This window comes from Lonchura striata, chromosome 11 (genome assembly GCF_050655825.1).
Source record: "Lonchura striata isolate lonStrDom1 chromosome 11, ASM5065582v1, whole genome shotgun sequence".
Classification (NCBI taxonomy): Eukaryota; Metazoa; Chordata; class Aves; order Passeriformes; family Estrildidae; genus Lonchura; species Lonchura striata.
In genome coordinates this window covers 12307693-12328855 of record NC_140713.1, presented here as the reverse complement: position 1 = coordinate 12328855, position 21163 = coordinate 12307693, and the positions used below count along the sequence as shown (strand labels likewise).

General features: G+C 37.6%; 1 long non-coding RNA gene across 3 annotated transcripts in view; it reads right to left on the bottom strand.

Moving 5' to 3' along the window:
- Nucleotides 1–578: 578 nt before the first annotated feature.
- Nucleotides 579–21163, bottom strand: part of LOC110473527 (uncharacterized) — a 152326-nt gene continuing 131741 nt past the window's right edge. For 2 of the 3 annotated variants that reach the window (XR_014957875.1, XR_014957873.1), the window contains one exon: nt 579–7924. This is a non-coding gene — a long non-coding RNA (uncharacterized LOC110473527). Of the gene's footprint in view, nt 7925–15886; nt 15924–21163 lie in introns of all 3 variants that reach the window. The other variant, XR_014957872.1, reaches the window with a different exon arrangement.

Here is a 21163-nt window from a genome sequence, read left to right as displayed (position 1 = left end):
GCAGGGGGATTTAGAGGCATAGACATGTAATGTACTGTAAATTAAAGTCATTTATAAGGTACTACTGGAAACCATATATAAAAACAACTGCTTAGTCAGCAAAGGTGTGTTAAATTATTTGCCACTGCAAGAAGAAATCTGTGGGATAGCCCAGTGCATGCTTATCAAACTTGGCTGTCTTCAAAATATTCAAAACTATTACTATGTCCCAAAGACAGCCACCAAGTTCATTGTCACTGTAAAACTCTCAGCCACCTTCCCTGCAGAGGTGAAAGAGGACACAGCCAAAAGTCCCACGGGGTGGATATACAAAGTTCACATAACACACCCTCACTGCTCCCCCTCACTGCTCAAAGGTCAGTTAGATAAAGTAATGATGGCAAGGAAGGTGCTTTAGGGAGAGCAACAATCTCACAGATCTGAGAGATCAAAACAGGGCCCTAGTGAGAGAATCCTTCCACAGGAAGGATTTCACATTAGAATATCTCGTATGGACCTCAGAGATCTCTAGCTGGTCTTTAAAAGAGTCTTGGGTTGGTTTTACTTTTGTATTAGCTCATTATTTAAAAATAAAAACCTATCTTGTACCATTGCCTTAAAATGCTATGAATTTATACTCATTATCAATTCCATTTCATAACAGCATATCACTTAAGTAAAGATATTATCTGGTGCCATATAGTCATAATGAAAGCACAGCAAAAATCCTCAAATGACAATATTATTTAATTTTGATTGATTAAGATATAATAAAATTTATGCTATGTTCTTACAATACAGTGGAGAGAAAGAGTAAAAGAAGTCATTCTCATGGCCTCAAGATTTGCCACAATGAGAGTCATTCTCAGATTTTCTCTTGTTATGGCTGCTGCAAGTTTTGAAAAGATTCTGAAAAGCAGTGGAACTATGGAGAATGTAAAATGTATTATATCTTGATATTTTTTTCCTAAAAGCCTTATACAGTAGAAGTCATGGACATATGCTTTTAATTGTCTTGCTGGAAATTGCAAGAATAAGGCATATGAACAAATAATATATTAAATAGCAAGTGACAGAATGGTTACCATGGTTAACGTCTGCAGGCTTTTTATATTGAATGGTAAATAGTTAAATAACTATATATACTCCAATAAGTGGACAGAGAAGGAAGAAATCAGCCATAATAAATGTAGGTTTCTTTCTCCTTCTTTTAACTTGCTTCTATAACCCTCTTTTCCTTTCTTTAGTGCTGTTATCCTCCTCCCCTCTTTTGAAGAGGAAAGTGAGGGTTATTTTTGCCTCCAGAAAGAAAAATTATGAAGACTGTGGGCTATGTGTAAATCCAGATTTCAGCTGGATGTGAAGAGCTCTCAGTGTTTTGTACACATTTTGGTTCATTAGTAGAGGAATGTTATTTCAGAAAGTCGTTATGTTTTAGAGGTTTTATTATTTGTCCCCCCATAAATATTATACCAAAGCAACAGAGTCTTTAGAATTAAATTAAATCAAAACAATTCTGCTTATGGGTGCAATGGTGTTAAAACACACATCTTCAGGAGAAGATATAATCTATGAATTTTATGGTCAACCAAAGCAACTTGTCAAGCAAAGTGAAATAATTCATTTATTTTAATAAATAACTTCTACAAAGAAGACCTTCCACATTTGACTGTAAAATACTATTAGAGAATATCTTGTCTTGCCTGTCAATTGTGCTGACGTACTGGTAATAAACTGGAAACAACATTTACCTCCACTCAGGTTATAAATTTTTAGGAACTCAAGTAATTTATTTATTTAGATGGTGATATGGGAATTTAGTTGCCTCATTTCAGGCACATGAAAGTTGCTTGGAATCATTCAAAGCTGGATATTGCACCTAAATTATTTTAAATCATTTTGCTAGCAAATGAAGTGTAAAGGGAAGTATTCAATTTTCAGAACATTATTCTTTTTGAACAAATATTTACAGTCCTATGGGTTATATAGACTCTCATATTTGATAACATTTTCTGAGGATTAATTAATTATAGGTTACATCACTCATCCTAAATATTGGCTCTTCAAATTGCTACAGTTACACAAAATAACTCATCCAATTGCAATTTGCTCAGGTCTTTTTTTTTAAAATATTTTTTACTTTTTTGCTAAATGATGATTCTCTTTACCTTAGACAATATTTACATTATACTTTTTTTTTTTTTTTAATATCTGCCTTCCCCCTAGATGTGGAAGTGGTTTTGCTATGCCTTGCCTCTACAGCCAAGATTGATTTGTGGAGAATGGCCTGGCAAGTCAAAGGAGGGGAAGACACTTTTTAAACCTGTCATGGGCATTTCTACGTCTTCTGTGGTATTTGAATTGTGTGTTCTTTCTGACAAAAAGGCCATTGCCTGCTGTGAAATAGATCAATGGGTGATATTGCGCAGTGATTGCTATTTGTTTAAGAGAAATCTCACTGACTGACCCACTTCCTGTAATGCATAAAAAATAAATGACAGAAGTAATATTTTTGCTCTTGTTTCACTTTCATTCATCTTATTTGATCAGCACTGAACAAAACTGACATCTCATCAAACCCAGAAGTGTATTTCTACACCAGGTTCATCAGAGGGTGGCATTTAAACACAGACATTGCAGGAACAAATGTATTTGCTGGCTCTGTCCATTGATGTAAACCTGACCTTTATCCTGTAGATTTATTGACACCATGCTGCTTTGTATCATATTTTATTACTATGTGGAAAGCCTGGCAGGTCCTCCCATACAACCACTCCTGATTTCAATCTGAAAATTTTTATATCAGTAATAGATTAATCTAAAGATTGAGAAAACTTTAATATGTCTTAATCTTACATAAACCAAGATGACTTAACTACACTTTTTAAAAATGCCTCCACATTGATGGTCTGTGTTTTAGTGACACCAGTTCTTAAGGACACCAGGCAAGGAGAATAAATCACTGAAGAGTATTTTCCTACAGTCCTTTTCACCACCCCACAAAGCCAATGTGTTAGTAATCATGTTCCAGAAAAGAACCTATTACATATAGTCTTGTGATTCGTATTTACAGGCTTAAAATAAGCAAATAAACTCCCTGTAAAAAACACAAACTAGGCTCCAACAACTACATTCCTAAAGCAATAATGGATTTACCTTGTTTTGATGCTGTATACTGGCACTTTATTCCTGCAATCACCTAGGAGACACATAAGCCCCTTAATAAACAAGGTATTCTAAAATTCTTTGGATTGATACATAACCATTTTAACTATAACAGGCATAGAGATTACAGGTCTGTGACTAAATATTTTGTTTTGCTTGGGGAAATTTTGATGAAAGCAAATTAAAATTAACAAAGTGAATTTGAATCATGCTGAAAAAACAAATCTTTCCAACTAATTGGCAAAATAACAGTTTGTATTTCCTCAGTATTTTCTTTCCCTAAATCCCCTGGAAGCTTTCCAACAAGCCAGAACACTGAAGCACCATGCTGCTGAGCCTGACGTGAATCACATCTGTGCCGTTGTTTTCAGCCTTCTAGGCTTGAACATACTGAAAGAGTCAATGTTTGGCAGTAAAGCAAATAGGCTATTTTCCTTAAAGAAAGAAAAATCTATTATTCTTGTGCTGAAGTCTGAAATCGTAATATTTACCCTCATCTAAATTATGTGTAATTGAGCACTAATATAAACCAACTCCAAATTTCCCTCAAAATCATTGCTTCCTTTCTTGAAATAGAAGTGGAAATCAATGAAAATCGTGTTTTCATTCCTGCATTAATTGAGTATAAAAGATTAGAAGTCCTTGAAGTCAAGAGATAAACATGGGAAGGGCGGCATAAAAGGGGCATTTCCAGTTGTCTGCTAATTGTCTGAATCTGCACAGACATCTGAATCTAGGTAGTTGCCTGAAATCACTTTATAGCCAGTGGAAAGAAATTAGCATTTCTAGAGGGCAATTTCTCTGACATAAAATACCATCTTTACTTGGGATACAGGATACAGTAAACCAATGCATCCCAAAAGTAAGTACTTCATGAGCTTCAGGTAAAGCCACAGGTCACACACACTGATTTCAATGAAGGTCTGAATTTTCATGTTTTCCCATTGAATTTTAGAGATTTAAAACAGAGCTTTTCCAAGGAACAATTTAAAATAAACAACACCACAAAATCAGAAGATGGAACGTATGGATTTTTTTTACACACACACAAAAGTCGGTTTCTCATTCACTCGATTTAGATTTCTCTAAATTTCTCACTTTTTCCAATTTCTAAAAAAATATAAGCATAAATTTCAGTCCATATAATTAAGATATCCTGTATTTAGTCATAGAATATCTCAGAATACGTAGATATGCATAGACTATCCCAGGATGGAAGGCACCCACAAAGATCTTTGAAGTTCACCTCCAGGTCTCTCACAGGACACCCTGTGCCCGAGAGCGTTGTCCAAACTCTTCCTGAGCTCTGTCGGGCTGGTGCTGTGCCCAGTGCCCCGGGGAGCCTGGCAGTGCCCAGCCACCCTCTGGTGAGGAACTTTTCCTGACATCCAACCTGAACCTCCCTGAGGCAGCTCCGGGCCATTCCCAGGCTCCTGTCACTGTCACACGGAGCAGAGATCAGCGCCTGCCCCTCCTGTCCCCTCTCAAGGCAGCTGCACCTGCCCTGAGCTCTGCCCTCAGTCTCTGCTCCAGGCTGAACACACCAAGAACCCTCTGCTGCTCCTCACACGGCTTCTCCTCAAGGCTCTTCTCCATCCTCGTGGCCTCCCTTGGACATTTTCTAATGGCTCAGTGTCCCTCCTCTATTGTGGCCCCCTCTGGACACTCTCTAGTGGCTCAGTGTCCCTCCTCCACTGTGCCCCCAAAGCTGTCCCAGCCCCACAGCCCTGCTCACCCCAACCTTTGTGCCACATGCTTGTCCCACTGAACATGGCATTCTTTGTCCAGAAGGACGCTGCAAGAGACAGTACTGAAATCTTCATTAAAATCCCAAGAGATTATATCAACTGGCTTCCCTTCATTAATACTGGCAGTGCTTTTCCCTTTGCAGATGTTATGGGAAACAGGAGAAGAAAATGTCACCTTCAGAATGGAGAACAATTAATAAAATTTATTATTTAACTGGTTTTATGGAAAGAAAACACAAATGGCTCCAGTAGTTCATGTAGAGCCCCATCTAGCTGGAATGAGATAGAAGTGTTTCCAGTTTTAAGAAATAATATCTATTGATTAGACATAATCCATAGTTACTTTTGAAATGTTCTGGGAATTTCTGTGTTTTTTCAAGATATACTTTTGTACCTTAAAAATTTAATTTTATTTTGCTGTAAATACTGCTTTTTAAAATTCAAAAAGAATTTTCTTTCTCAAAAAGAAATATCCTAAAATGCTGAACCAGATGAACTATTTTGAACAAACCCTAGTTTATTTGTTCATCATAACAATGACAAATGAAGTGTTTAAGACTAAGACTCCCATAATACTTAATTAAAATTGAAGGTCAGTACCTTACTCCTGGATGATGTTCTCTGTACCTAATTAGACTATCTTGTCTATGAAATAGCAACTCAAGTGATGAACAAAAGTCAATGTAAAGAAGATAAACTAGATGACTTGACTACTTACTTCCAGACTCATTTGAATTTCTCTTTTGACCTCTTATAGAGAAGCAAGGAAGTACTAGAAGTGTAGTCTATAAAATGTGATAAACAAGAAGAGATAAATGATGAGAAGATGAGAGGAAGGATGCTGACCATCTCTGCTAATCAGTGAAACAGGAAAAACAGATATAATTTATAATTCAGAAACCTCATTAGAATAGAAACTAGCTACAGCAGTTGTATTCACATATAAGGAATATGACTTGCAAAAAGAGATGCTTTCTCCATCATCTGCATTCTGTAGCTAAAAATGAGTCTTTAAACCCTACTTTTTAGTTTACTGCCTGATTACCATTACAGATTTAATATTTGTCACAATTACATTCTACGAGTAAGTTCAAGCCCATTTTCATGTGAAATGCTTAGATGTCCAGCCAATTAGACATGACCATGAGCTCATCACATAAAACTTATTAAGTAGAAAAGTTAGTTCAAGTGATAATAATATTGCCTGTTGAGACTTGCTGGGGGATCCCTGAAATGGATGTTTTAATTATGTTTTGAATATACTGTCTAGAGATCACTGTCCTTGTGTCTACTGGATGAAGCCCAGCAAGCCTATACAAGTAGTTCATGTTATTTTATCTAAGGATCCAGCAAAATATGAGCAGCTTTCACCCAATATAGTGTTCAAATTACTTACCTGCAGCAATTTTTCCTACAGTTAATATGCAGCTTCTAGAACATGTTTGTTAGTTGAAATGTAATTTGCTTAGGCAAAACGTTCATCCTGACGAATGTTCAGTTTTTAGCACTGGAGTATTTCAGTTTTTGGTTAAAATTAAAAAACCCACTGTACACTGTGTTTTGCCTGCTCAGATCTCTGTGGCCTCTTGCAACTCCAGAGCAGGTTTTTAATGCTTTGTGCCACTGCTCAGGGAGGTAACTGGCAAAGGGCAAAGAGTGGTTGAGACACAAGGAGCTTGAGAGCAGTTTAAAAATGGGGAATGTGCTTAGGTGCAGGTGTACATCATCTGAAATTGTATTTACTTTTACAAAGCTACTCATCTTTATAGAACTTTAGCTCTGGCTTACAGAAGTGATTATGAAAATCATTAACAATCACCATTCATTTTATCAAGACAAAAACCAATCAATGTGAAAAGAGAAGTCTTTTGCAGACAGCCTTGGACAGACAGATTTTTACTGCCAGGATAACACTGTTTTCTGCAACAGCATATATATTTTACTGAGGATAAAGCTGGATTTAACAATGACAACATTTAATATGGACTTTAATCAGTCGGCCTTACCTCTAGTATTTAAGAAAGTTGCATTCAATTGTTTGCTCTAGTACTTTTCTTAACATATTGCTTTTGAGGTATACTCTGCAAATAGCCTGACAATGATTCCTCGGTTTGGGATCAAGAGTCAAACATTTGCAGATGCTATTTTATGTCTTGGCTCAATTAGCAGGGAAGGGTTGTGAGCAGCAGTTTTATCCTGATCCTGATAAATCGCCTGACTAAGCACACTTTTTGTACTGGCTGCAGATGTTTACCTGACTCACAGATTCATGGAATCTGACAGAGATGACTTTGAGGTCTCCATGTGTACACCTAATGTATGCAAATATAATTAATATATTAAATATAAACCATGCTGGGGCAGTAATTTCTAAATTACCTTATGTTTGCAGATATAATGCCAATAATATTTATACAACTCCCTCAGACTGTATTTTCTAAACACTATGTGAAATTATTCTCTAAAAGTCATCAATGATGATGATAATAATCATACTAATAATAGTAATAAAAACATCAAAAAAGAAACTGATTATTTCTTACTAAAGGACAGAATCATAAAATGGGTGAGACTGGAAGATCACTGTTGGTCCTGTGGTCCAGCCTCCCTGCTTGGGCAGGATGCTTTAGAGCACATTAGTCAGGACTGTGGTTGGATTTTGAATATCTCCAGAGAAGGAGACTCCACAGATCTCTGAGCAGCCTGCAAAGGTAATTTTGAAATTCCTTTGATTCACACATGACAATTTACTGTGACAGGGAGGTGGAATCCCTGCACATGTGTATGATGCAGAAGCTGTTTGCCTTCAGTTTAGAACTTGTCCTCAGACAGGAGAGGGCTTCAAGGACAATTCACCATGGAGTATAAACACACAAGCAGACAAGAGCATCAGCAAGTGTCAAAGATAAAAGCAACCTTCTTACCTCAAGAATTCTGGCAATCTAGTATGGTTTTGGTCATTTATCTTGACTAAACCAGGCTTTCTTTCATGGAAAAAACTGTGGTTCCAAGACAAATGGCAACATTGATAACTAGAAGGTAGAACAAGAGAAAAAGAAAAATCACTAATGATAGGGAATAATTATATCCTCAACAAAGCAGTGCATGCAGCTGTAAATAACTGCAGCACATCTCACAGAAACCCACTTTAGTGTCTGCTGCTTGGAAATGAGGTGGATCTGGTCCCCTGGAGACACTGGAACAGGCAGAAATAACCAAGCACTTCAGAGGATATTTAACCTACAAAGCAGGCCAAATTTCACATTTTGAAAATCCCCAGCCTGATCCAACCATTGTAACACAAGTTAATTGAAAAGATCAAATTTTAAAAATCCACTTTAACTCAAGAGTTAGGGAGGAAAGCAGTGCATACTTTAATACCACATACTATTCAAAAGCCTGGCAGTGCAGCGTAGGAAAACTATATTCAGCTTTATCTCTCCATCTTCTACCATTGGAGAAGTTTATTCTCTTCTTAGCAAGGCTAAGGGATCAATGATAGGTATCCTTAAGTGTCTTAAGCCCAAAATCCCAAGGAAGGGAGAAAAACCTATTTAATGTGGCTCAAGGGGTAGGAATAATAGGATGCAACAGAGCAAAGGCTGGATTTGGAAAGGAAATACTGATAATTAGATGTATCTGACCATGAAACAGTCTTCTAAGCATCCTTGTGAAACGCTGTCATTTAGGGTATTTTAAAAAGGATTAAACCCTTGGAAATTTGCTGTAAAATTTTTTTCTGTATTGACATAGGAACAGACAAGCTAATGATGCAAGTAAACTTTGTTTATTTCAAACTTTTTTAATTCTATGATTTTTAGATTTTATTTGCTGGAAAATTATGGTTTTCTTCATACTATTTTTTGTTCTTGCATTGTTTTCCTGTCACTTCAATCCTTCTTTCAATTTCATTCTGACCTCTTTCACTTCATTGGAAGACACCAGGCTTCTGTAGTTTTCAGGAAGTTAAAGTTATATATATACAAACTCAAGGTTAGCCTGTCTGGAAATTCATTCAGCAACTGAGCAGAATGAATTGCTTAATGTGTAATTTTTTTTTCTCTAAATTGCCCATTCACTTTACTTTAGCTAATTGGTATTGTCCTGCAAGATTGCATGGATTTAAACTCAAAAAGGCTGTCACAGAGAAAGGAATCTGTAAAGAAAATTTATTTTAAAAATAAAGATATATTTCAAAAAGGAAAGGAGAAGGAAGTTACTAATCTCAAAATATCTTATTTTGACTCAAAATATTTCCTCTTCTCTCCATGTCCTGCCCCAGAGACTCATAAATACCCTTACTAACATTGTACTAAGATGCTCTAAAGAACAAAAATCACTGCTAGCAGCACTCTTTGTAAACAGCTGCTATCATCTCAACAAATAAAACAATTATCACTATTTTGTACAAGTGCCTCATGCCATGATTGCAACCAATATTACTGGCAAACTATTTCATAGCCAGAGAGGAAATTAACATCAGCATTAAACATTCTGATAAATTATAACAAGATTTAGCTGTAATTTAAAGAAAAGCTATTCCAGAGAAAACCATGAGAAAACACAAATAACATATTCTTATGATCTGAAATTTCTGTTCATCCATAGCCAAAGAGCAAAGAAATTTTCCACATTTTAGCCAGACCTGAGGTTCACTTTGGGACACTTATCCTTGTTTTTATTTACATAGGTTACATACTTGAATATATTCAAACTGCACCCTACCATTCTGTAAGTTCAATTTACAGTCACACTTTCTAAAAATAGACACAAAACATACACATACATATATGCATATGCAAATATTTCTCAATTAGAAAAAAAAAAACCTAATTAAAAAGCAAAGTTGTGCATGACCAAATTTTAAAATAAAGGCTTATACGCAGGTGCACTCACACCATAAACTTAAATTGTTGATTTAATCTGCACAGTCACACGTGCAAAGTACATATTTCCATGTGGAAATGGCTGTGCACAAATTTAGAAGTAGTATTTAGGCACAGTTGTAAAAGCTCTGTGTCTTTTTTAATTGCCTAATTCAGGCTCTTATGCCAAATAGTTGTGAAGGACATAATAGATTCCCAGCTAAGGAGAGCAGCATAAATTCACCAGGGGGTGGCTTAGTCTAAGAAGAAATTGAAGGTATGTATAATATTTAGTTTGAAAGATAAAAATACTCTGGCTGAACATGTTTATTGAAATTAAATTGCAAAATTCAGCAACTTAGAATTATTGTGAATGTTTTTGAGTCTTATTTGACTTTTTCTTAGCAAAGCAAGTGCAAATCATACAGAATTAAACACAATCTGGAATATTTTTTTATCTTTTAAGAAATATTTACTTTTTTTTGGTGTGAAAGATTGAAATATTACAGATTGAATATAAAATGTAGAATAAACATATATAGGAAGAATAAAAACACAGCAAGTTTCAGTGGCTTATTTACTCAGTGTCACAGAGTAGGTCAGCAGCAAAGAAATCAGGAAGGTCCATCTATCCAGCCACTTTTACATCAATTTCTGTGTATTGCAAATCAGGTTTTCATCCCAAAATTCCAATCCAAAAGCTCTGGAGCTAAGTCAAGCTAACATGTCACATCCCTCTGGGATGCTTTGGCTTTGTCCATCCCTAGCCCTGCCAGGCTGCTCCTGGGCTGGGCACACAGAGCAGCACCTCGACTTGGAGCTGGCAAACAGGACACAGAGATGGCTGAGAAATGTTATTGCATAGGCAGAGGGAGCTGCTGCAGCTGGAACTGGTTAATCTGAGTTTGGGATGGGCTGTGATCCCATTCAGAGAGAGAAGCACCAGTGGCAGTGAAGTGCCCCTGACCAAGAGCAGGGGCTGCCCAGAGCAGAAGAGGCGCTGCCCTGCCCCACCCTGCAGGGATCAGTGACCCACCCAGCCTGCAGGGATCAGTGACCCACCCATCCTGCAGGGATCACAGCCTGCAGGGATCCCTGACCCATCCATCCTGCAGGGATCCCTGACCCACCCAGCCTGCAGGGATCCCTGACCCCCTGCAGGGATCAGTGACCCACCCATCCTGCAGGGATCAGTGACCCACCCATCCTGCAGGGATCCCTGACCCATCCATCCTGCAGGGATCCCTGACCCATCCATCCTGCAGGGATCCCTGACCCACCCATCCTGCAGGGATCACTGACCCACCCACCCTGCAGGGATCAGTGACCCACCCATCCTGCAGGGATCCCTGACCCACCCATCCTGCAGGGATCCCTGACCCACCCATCCTGCAGGGATCAGTGACCCACCCATCCTGCAGGGATCCCTGACCCACCCATCCTGCAGGGATCACTGACCCACCCACCCTGCAGGGATCACAGCCTGCAGGGATCCCTGACCCACCCATCCTGCAGGGATCCCTGACCCATCCATCCTGCAGGGATCAGTGACCCACCCACCCTGCAGGGATCACAGCCTGCAGGGATCCCTGACCCATCCATCCTGCAGGGATCCCTGACCCATCCATCCTGCAGGGATCCCTGACCCATCCATCCTGCAGGGATCAGTGACCCACCCAGCCTGCAGGGATCCCTGACCCACCCATCCTGCAGGGATCACAGCCTGCAGGGATCCCTGACCCACCCACCCTGCAGGGATCACAGCCTGCAGGGATCCCTGACCCACCCAGCCTGCAGGGATCCCTGACCCACCCACCCTGCAGGGATCACAGCCTGCAGGGATCCCTGACCTCCTGCAGGGATCCCTGACCCATCCAGCCTAGCCCCAGCCCACAGGAAAACCCTCCTGAGCCATGACTACACTCAGCAAAAATCATTCATTTCCACCATGGGGGAAATCCAGTAAATTAGCAAAGGGAAGAGAAAGGAAACTCTCACACATTGGTACAGAATCTCTAATTTCCTAAGCCCTAATTGTTTAGGGACTTTTAAATTATCTAACTACTTTAGAAAACAAAAAGTGATTTTCCTTTAGGAGGGTGAAATGGATCACAAATATCAAGTTACAGCAGAGACCCTGACCCATCAAGAATAAATGAAGCTGTAGAAGCATCATTAAATCAGCATTTTGGGACTGGTGTAGAACATGTGTTTTTCTTACAAAAGCACATAATTAAATAAAACAGCATAAGAAAATCTCCTGGAACACAGTGTCTGTTACTAAATCAGAACAAGGGATTATCTGCAGCCACGCTATTTGATTAAGCATTAACAAGGAAAAACAGCTTTTCAGTGCCCAGTGATAAAGATTAATCCAAATAGAAGCTCCCATAAAGAACAATAGTCCAACAAAACCCTTACTGACCAGTTTCCGTCAAGCAGTTTAATCCAAAAGATGCAGGGGAAACAGTAGGAAAATATAAATTTCTAAGATGTGGAATACTTCAATAGATCTTGAATAAACCAAATTCCTATAATCTTACATATTTTCTTAATATTTTACTGGAGAAAGATAGATGCTGGACTTTAAAGAAGCTAACATAAAAATATTGATACCTAGAAAATATTTCCAGGAAGTCTCTCCTGTTAGATACACACACACAAAAAAAGGTGAATTAAATGATCACAATCCAATCTTTGAAGTCTCTCAACAAATGTAAACTTCAGTGTGTACAATTCATTAAAACCTAATTACAAAAAAATCAATAGTGCAATTTAGCCCAACCCAAAACTTATTGTAATGTACTGAACATTTGGAAACTCAGGTCTTTATGAACAGGGCTGAAGTGATATTTTATACTACATTGCAGAGTGTCTCTGTAAAGCAATTAGCACTGCGTGCCTGCCTTTACTCAGAAAGGATTTTACAATGAGTAACTCTCATAATGGTGCATCTGCAAACACCCACTCTCAAGGATGCAGTGAAAAAGGAAATGACACTACTCACAATAGCCTTATAAACCAAATTTAAAAGAAAAATCAACTATTCATACCCCATATACATACTCTTCAGAGTATTTTTATAGCTGTTTGGGGAATTAAATGGCCACATTTTGCTTTCAATTATCTACCAGGAAATTCACTGACAATGTTAGAAAAGGTATAGTCTGGCCTATAGACAATTTTTTTAATGGGGAATTGGACAGAATTGGTTCAGAGTGACAGTAATCAGCTTTTACTATAATTATTTTAATATTTAAATTTTATAATATTTTCAAAACATTTTAAATGTTCTAAAATGTAAATAAACCACTACTATAACATTTTAAAAAAACAAAATATGATTGAATAGTATAGAAAGATAATTTTGCATCACAGATTGCTCTAGAGGGCTCTGAAACCACACATTCTGACCAGTCTCTCCTAATGTTTGAGTTTACAATTTTAACCCATATGTCCTTGTCTCAGACTAAAAGAAATGGTGCAACAGCCCCAAGAACACTGAAGACACATGAGCACTTTTAAGGACCAGGTTCTTGTCAATGCTTTACATAGCCTGATTTATCCTCTGGCCAGCTGATCTTATTTCAATTATTTCAATTATTGTGAGTATGATGTGCTTGGGTCGTACACACAGAGGCCACACAGCCACCAAACAGAACATAAGCAAAATAAAAATTGAAATAAATGAGGAAAATAACACTGCTTTCTTTAGGATAGTCTCCTCAGGGCTCCATCAATGATTATCATCTGCTTCACTTTATCTTCCAATGGTCTGGGGGTTTTTTAAAGATCCCCAAGTTCTCCTCAGACAACCAAGGCTGCTCACCTCAAACATTCCATCCTATCCTATTTGATCTATGCCAGGGGAAGAAAACTCCAGAAGAAGGTGGCACCCCACTGGAGGTGAGGGGTACCAGGCAGAGATCTCTCATATTCTGGCACAGCCATGAGGTCGTTCCAGCAGAGGCTGTACCACATGTCTGATATTTATGTACATTTATATTACACTTAACTAACCTAAGAGATCACACAAACCCCAATAAAACATCACAGACTGTCACCAACAACATCCTTCCATAACCTTTAGCTACTTTATATCAGAAGCAAGCTTTGATATCCAGTGAGAGCTGAGGGCTTCAAGAACCTCTAATAAGGAAAAATGAGGATCTAAAAATGATGCATGGTGACAATGTGTTAAAAAGGTAAAAAACCTTTCCTGTTCTGGCTATAATTGCAATGGAAATAACATATAAACTAATAAGCCATAACATTTGGAAGAAGCAACTTACAAGGGCAGAGATAACAAAACCACTGTTAAAAAAGAACTCAATAATGTTGCTAATACTTCACAGAAGAAGGTCGAGTCCTTCAATAATTCTGGATAAGTACTCACCAAGAGTTTTCACAGCAACATATTGGCTGCAGCAGTAGAGGCACAGTGTTAAACTTTCAGTCAGAAGATATATTTTAGTGGGACTCCATCACTGCTCAAGGAAGGTGTTATAACAAGCTAAATTTGTGTTTGGTAGCAAAGATACAAATGCTATATACCTAGGCAAAAGGGAATTGAGAAAAATGCCTCCTCCTCACTAAGTTCCACTGGCAGTATGATTTCTGTCTGGAATAAATAAATACTGAACTGAAAGACTGAGTCTGTCCATGGGCCAACAAGCTTATATATGCTAGCACAAATTCATTTGAACTCTTTTCATAAGATTTTGGGTGATTTCATTAACTTTTCACTATCCTGGCTGCCATCTGAACTACATACAGAAAATAGCCTGACTTAGGATTATCAGTGACCTCTCACTTCCAAACAGATTGTTTATTCAGACAACTACATTAGACTTCAATACTTACACTACAAAATAATTAATCAGAGAAAGCAATGGATTCAAAATAAAATAATTGTAAATAATCAGGCAGAATGGAAAGAAAAAGCTAATTAGATTTTGCAATACATTTTTGTTTCTAAAGAATATAAATATAGCTATATACACCATATAGTTATTATACATGTATACAGAACTAATGTCTGAGGTGCAAGTAGGGTTAAGACATTAGCACTTGAATAAAATAATCAGCAGTTCCTCTGAGTGTATCCTTTGATAAAACAATAAACTCTTCAATCTATCAGGAAGGCTTTGCAAGGTCTTTAAAAGAGCTTTGAAATGTCAAGGTTACATTGCAGAGGCTGCAGAATCCTGACTTAATAGGAACAGAATTTATTATTTTTAACAAAACATTAATAAAACACCTATTTAGAGACCATCTGATGTTTTTAAATGAGTTATTACAGAATAAAAGTTAATAGTGCAAATAGGATTTCAGCCCAGGGCATAGCCTTAAAGGATGATTCAAAGGATAAGCCACAAAATATAGCAGAAAAAATTGCTCATGTTGCCAAAGGGAACTTGGTAAGAATATGCTGCTCCTGAGAAGCTTTTAGAAGATGACACTGGCCACAAGGGGCTTCAGCAGTGAACATGCTTTGAGTGGACATGAGCTGCTGTGCCTGCACCAATGGAACAGGCACAACCACTGCACAGATCCAGCCATTCACACACCCAGCAGCTGGCAGGTGTCCAGAGCTGCTGGGGTATAAAAGTGCCAGCCTGTAAACTTCCACAGCTCACAGTCCCTGGAAATTTGGAAATGGAAGCTGATAAATTCAAAGGGCAATATTGGAACCAGACCCTTATCACTGACTGGTGGTTTTTGTCCAAATGTAAATAAGTTACAAGTTTAGGACCTGTAAGCATTTCCATTCACTGTCACCCAGCCAAGCCTTTGTTCTTCTCCCTTCTGCTTTCTCTTGCGCAGCAGCTTACCAGCTCTGTGCATTTTTTTGTGACCCAAGAACTTGTAAAAAAAAGAGAAACATACTCCAGAGCCTGGCAACATCACAACATTGCTCCCAGCTGGACAGCTCCCTGCTCAGCCAGAGAGATATAATGGATCACCTTCCTCAGCCCTGTTTATGCACTGTGGTTATGCACATTGCATATCCAGGTACTTTCTGCATTGTGCCTCTGCACACAGCCAAAACAGAGCAAAAGAGTTGGCACACAATGGTAAAGAGCCCCTAAAAGAGACAGACAGGGGGATCCACTCCAAGCAGCTCACCAAACCTTGCAGGCACACACGATCTGGGACAATGATTCTGAAAGAAATAAATCAAAGGAGAGACAATCATTAAGGTTTCTGTGGGAAAAAGGCTTCTAAAGAAGGATTTGAAAATAAGCAGAGAAGAACAGCTTAGCAGAAAGAGCCCATGTTTTTTTCAGTTTTCAATCTGAATTAAAATAATTCATGTTCTAAGGAGACTTAAATTTAGAGGAACTTAGTATTATTATGTTTGTGTTACATCTGTTTAATATCACATTGCAGAGTTATGTGAAAACATTTTGTATTTCCCCTATGTGAGCAGTGCTTGAAATGTTTGGGCACATAAGGTATCAGTTACAGTTTAAAAAAAAATATATATATGTATACTTTAAAAGGAAAATAAAAACTGAAGAATAATCAGAAGTCGTGTGACACACAGGGGGGCCCAAAGAATACAGCTCATGACACCTCCAGTTAATGCAATATGATCTAAACCATAAACATTATCATATACCATAAAGCACTATAAAGCCACCAAAAGCCTAGATAGCCCCAATCACAGCTTCCTCTAGAGAAGTGATGCAATATTTGCATATTTCTACAATTTGAAGATTTTTTATTTTTTTGTTAAAATGTGGAAGTCCTTTCCAATTTGACTGCAAGTCAACTCACCTGAAACAAAGTTTAATTAAACATGACTCATTGTGCTTTCCAAGCCAGATATTTTATGTGTGCTGTGGTAACTATTTGATTATCAAACCTCCAGCTTTTGTGGACGAAATGTTTTCACAAAGGTCAGATTCTGTCATGAATATACTTTAATTGATTATCATTTGGAGGATAAAATATCCTCATTGAAAAAAAAAACCTCTTAAGAACTGCTGTTAACTACATTTTTCCCTTTCTCACAAAGAAAATATTTTGTATATTTATTTTAATTGACACAACTTTTTTTCTTGTTCACTGAATTTTCTTGAACAGTTTAGCTTAGCTTTAAGGCAAGTTCCTACTGCTGACTCTCCTGGGGCTGCAGTCTCACCTGACACTGCATTCTGAATTGGCCATACTTTGATAAATTTATTTAAACTATAAATGTTGAGCTAAGATAGAAATGGGGCCACGGTTCAGCTGAGCACCCAAGAATTGAAGTAGTCAAGTACTTAATATAATTTGGACCGAAAATGTTATTGCATTCAATATCCTCACTAGATTGAGGGTCATTTTCCTGCTTGTAAACCAGTTACCAATTATTCTTCCATTGTCCTGGAAATATTCCAGAAATCATTATATAGTCCTCTGTGTTCTGATAGGCAACGAGTTTGTCTTTTTCATTTATTGCAAATAGTTAACCTTAGACTTAAGGGCTGGCAGATTCTTAGAGACTTATAATTAGCTACATTAATAATTTCAAGTGTAATAATTATTTAACAATAATGTATTTATGCTTTAGCTATTCCTCAAAAATCAAAACGTGAGGAAGATTACTCTGAAAGTATGACACAGGGAGTAGTCTAATTTTTTAATCAGCAACCAGCTCTCAATAAGATTATTCTGCAACTAATCATTCTGCTGCCAGCAGCAAAATAAAACAGACTCCCCTGAAGTAAGTTTGTCTTGGTAGGGTTTCAAGATAACAGATTGTGACACAAACCTCCTCAGGTTCATACAGTTGCACTGTTTTGCCTTTTTGAATAAACACTTCTGCTGAAATGTTTATCCATTAAGCATACAAAGGAGAGTTTCATCGCAAGCACAAATATCTTTTTCATGTAGATGAAGTGAGTATATATACACTAGAATCTCACAGACCACAATTCCTTGGTATCAAAAGCAAGGCTCCAAAAACTTTCATGCAGAGCTGAAAGACATCATTTTATGCTTCCATAAAAACAACTATTACCAAAGATTGGATAGCCACTAATATTCCTGGTTAATAGATCTCCTCTTTTAGACCCTACCCGCAAGAGGATAATTATCCTCTAAAACATTCTCTCCCTGAAATCTAGAAATAACATTATATACATTTGCAAAATTATCCCCATGCCTGTGATGACAAACATGCTTTAACATCTTGAGGAACCATCTACAATCCAGATCATGGAGACAGCATTTCACTGGTCACAGCTGAAAGGAATGAACTCTGCAACAGCTGTCTCTGAATGAACTGAGGCACAGGCCCTGCTGCTCAAATCCTCACAGTGGTCTTTACAAACTGGCCTCACCTATGGCTTGTTCAGGAGCTGCCCAGCTCAGCCAGCTTCTTCATCTGTGTGCTGATTGAACAGAAACCAATATCTAGGACATTTTTTCCATGGGTTGGTGTGACATTCCTATTCTCTGGACAGAGAGACATAATTCTGTCTCTCAGGAGAAGGACAGAGAGAAGAAGAGAAAACAATCTTTACCTCTGCTCCTTTGTTTTCCCCATATGGAATGTGGTGTGGAGATTCTTTACCTGAAGTGATTGCTGGGTTGGATTCTGATGAAGGTTGTTTGGGTTCAGCAACCAATTGGATCCAGCTGTGGTTCAGACTCTCAGCAGAGTCACAAGTTTGTTAGTTAGGTAAGTAAGAAGTATGTAGAATAGGATAGTATCTCTTTAAATAGTATATTAATGTAATAGAGTATAATTTTAATAAAGCTATCCTTCAGCCTTCTGATCTGGAGCCAGACATCATCATTTCTTCCCTGGATCTGGGGTTCACTGCATTTTTACAATAGGTTGACTTCTCTGTTCCTCAGCATTTCTCTAATCTTCTAAGACAGTAAGTCCATAGGATCACATTCATAGGGCTTATTCAGAGATGCACTTTCCTATTTTACAAGAGACATTTGGTTCCCCCAGTGCTTTTAGTCCCTACCCCAAGGCAGCAGCACTGATTGCAGATGTGGGGTCTGCCCCTAGAGCACCTGAATATTTGCAATAATGAAATGATTGCTCAGCGTTTTAACGTTTTCTTCTTACCCCACATTCTCACATGAAGGACATCTTTCTTTCTCTTAAAATGTCCTAAAACATTTCCACTGTCACTCCAAGATTTGGGAAATTCATTCCCCACTGCATTCCAAGGATGATGTAGCTCTGTCTGTCCTTGTATTTATGCTGAAGCTGATGTTTGAAAAAACAGATGGGCTCTGAGTGTTCTTACTTGGAAATCCTATTTCTTTCCCAGATTCTTGGCTTTTTAAAAGGAAAGTAAGTGAAATGAGAAGTCAAAACAAGGGGCTTGAGCAGAGCAAATGTGTGAAAAGCCCTAAAAAACATCAGGACTAACTCTAGCCTACATTAAAATCCAATGGAAGAATCATGCAAGTTAGAAAAGTGTTACACCAGCATTTTCATCCTAATCAGGAAAAAAAATCAATCATATCCTTTGTTAATGTATAATCAAAATTCTAATATACTGAAACAAATTTACAAATACAGGGATATAAAATAATTTCTGTCACCTGAAAGATTTTTAAACTAATACCCGTGCCTACCAGTTTTGGTGTGTCTGTGGAACAGGGACTGACACTCAACTTTGGAGAGAAAAAATAATTTAATGACTTCAAGGACAGACTAAAAAGAAGGTGGTAATAAGTCATTGTCACTGTTTGCAGCACAGAGAAATGCAAAATTACCAAATCCTTTTAATTTCTTTCTAAAATACTCGTTTGCTAAAAAATGGCCATATGATTTGGTTTTATACATATACCAAGAAAACAGAGCCACCTATCAAAAATGCAGTATTTTAAACAGCCATTTCTTTTCAAAATAAATTGTTAGCTCTTGAAGATTTTGGAGGTCAACACTTCCTTGTGGCTCTGTTTGTTTGTTCAGTTTGTAGAAGAGCACAGAATCTGTCTCTGGCATTTAATTAGGGGACTGCAGACACGAATGAACAAGAATTATTTATTCTCTTTCTTTTAACTCTATTTCCCTATTGTTATTCTCAGATAAAGAAAGTTAGTCCTACACCTTAAACAAAAGTTGTCCCTTATTTTGCAGTGTTCTACCAGTGCAGACTCTACTGATCTTAATGAACATGTGCCCTGTTGCAGAGGCTCACTTTAGCAGACCACAGAATGTGATGAACAAGACTTTTACCAGATCCAGAGAAAATTCTGTGGGTCTGAACCAAGTAGAGCAGCATTTCACTGACAGGAATTCATACCATCTATTTTACATAGGGCTCAGGGCAAGTGAAATTAACAGCTTTAAACTTCTCTATGACCATAAGAGGGATTTCAAATAATCCAGAGCAGTTAAATTTGATCTGTAAAATTTTCTCTCTAAAATTGGATAAATACTTCTAATCCTATTTCCATAAGCCAAAACTATGGTTTATATGACACTGAAAACACCTAAAGCAAAGATAAAGCTGGACAGTTCAGAATGGGATTATAGAAAGGATTTTAACAAAATCAGGAAATGCTCAGAATTCACTAATGGGAAATGCTGAAGAAAGAAGAGAAACATCTGTAATCCCAACATTTATCACAATCTAGCATGTTTATCTCTCCAGACAAATCCAGAGTCCAATATCCATCCAGACAGAGAAGTGAGGGTGTTAGTACCAATCACCTTTCCCTACACAGTGGTTATAGCCCTGCTTGTTTTCCCTAGGTAAGTGCTGTCTTGATCTAGGATTTTAAGTGACTCTCACATCTAGGATCATTACTGAGATAATTGTGGTAGATGATGTTCAATTTGCTGAAGTTCTTAATTATTGGATGATAGAAATGAAAAGGATGATCCAAACAAACCCAGAAAACAAAAGCACAAAGCAAACTAGAAGAGAAAATGGCCTCGCTATACATATTTAATGAAACAGTGAAAATATCCTGCACAAAGACTTAGAGAGTTAAATTGAAAATGTGTGTATGATAAATGGATATAATACTGTCTATGTAATGGGTTTCCTATTTAAATTTTGTGAGGATTTAATCAGTTGGGCACAGCTGTGCAGGATGCACCATAAACTACGTTGAAAAATATGTAGACATGTACATTTATCTGCTACAAATTAAGCTCACTTAGAGGTGGTCTTAATGGACCATGTAGCAATCATTACAAGCATAAATTTTAAACTGTCTGTTTCCAGTGAATTTGCTTTGAAAAAAAATTAATGCTCATCCTTAGTGGAGCACAGTAATAAATGGAAGTACCCTTAATCTGTTAAGCACTAATAACCTACCAATTATTCATCATGAGCCCCATGCTGTATAATGTATGTCTGTTACAATTTTATTAGCCATTCTTTACTTAACCTGCAAAGGTGTAATTTTTATCCCAACGTACACACTGTAATT